The following is a 998-nucleotide window of genomic DNA, read 5'->3' as shown; positions in this document are numbered from 1 at the left end:
ATTCAGAGCATCAATTTCAAGAACTCCTTTCTTCTGAGGTATCCCATTATTCACGGAATTCCTCTCAAAGGTATACATGAATTGGTTGTTTGCAACCATATCAATGAGTTCTTGAGCCTCTTCAGGCGTTTTCTTCAGGTGAATAGATCCACCTGCAGAATGGTCCAGTGACATTTTCGAAAATTCAGAGAGACCATAATAGAATATATCTAATAAGGTCCATTCTGAAAACATGTCAGATGGACATCTTTTGGTCAACTGCTTGTATCTTTCCCAAGCTTCATAGAGGGATTCACCATCTTTTTGTTTGAAGGTTTGAACATCCACTCTCAGCTTGCTCAGCTTTTGAGGAGGAAAGAATTTATCCAAGAAGGCAGTGACCAGCTTATCCCAGGAGTCCAGGCTATCCTTAGGTTGTGAATCCAACCATATTCTAGCTCTGTCTTTTACAGCAAAAGGGAAAAGCATGAGTCTGTAGACTTCAGGATTAACTCCATTCGTCTTTACAGTCTCACAGATATGCAAGAATTCAGTTAAAAACTGATAAGGATCTTCAGATGGAAGTCCATAAAACTTGCAGTTTTGTTGCATCAAAGCAACTAATTGAGGCTTAAGCTCAAAGTTATTGGCTCCAATGGTAGGAATGGAGATGCTTCTTCCATCAAACTTGGATGTTGGTTTTGTGAAGTCACCAAGCATTCTCCTTGCATTATTATTATTATTATTTTCGGCTGCCATGTCCTTCTCTTGTTCGAAAATTTCTGAAAGGTTGTTTCTGGATTGTTGTAATTTAGCTTCTCTTAATTTTCTCTTCAGAGTCCTTTCAGGATCTGGATCAACTTCAACAAGAGTGCCTTTTTCCCTGTTCCTGCTCATATGAAAGAGAAGAAAACAAGAAAAGAAAAAGGAATCCTCTATGTCACAGTATAGAGATTCCCTTATGTTAGTAGAAGAGGAAAGGGGTAGAAGAATCCAAATACAAGGGATATAAGAAGTTC

The 998-nt window shown here is 38.5% G+C and overlaps 1 non-coding gene across 1 annotated transcript; it reads left to right on the top strand.

Annotated features, from left to right (window-relative positions):
* The first annotated feature begins 232 nt into the window (after positions 1-232).
* On the top strand, positions 233-336 carry LOC112719476 (small nucleolar RNA R71). Its single transcript, XR_003161777.1, has one exon. It is a non-coding gene; the product is annotated as a small nucleolar RNA R71 (small nucleolar RNA).
* The last annotated feature ends 662 nt before the right edge of the window (positions 337-998 follow it).

The sequence above is a fragment of the Arachis hypogaea genome, chromosome 10, assembly GCF_003086295.3.
Source record: "Arachis hypogaea cultivar Tifrunner chromosome 10, arahy.Tifrunner.gnm2.J5K5, whole genome shotgun sequence".
In the NCBI taxonomy this organism is placed as follows: domain Eukaryota; kingdom Viridiplantae; phylum Streptophyta; class Magnoliopsida; order Fabales; family Fabaceae; genus Arachis; species Arachis hypogaea.
The sequence above is the reverse complement of the archived record's forward strand: the minus strand, read 5'-3'. Positions and strand labels throughout refer to the sequence as shown.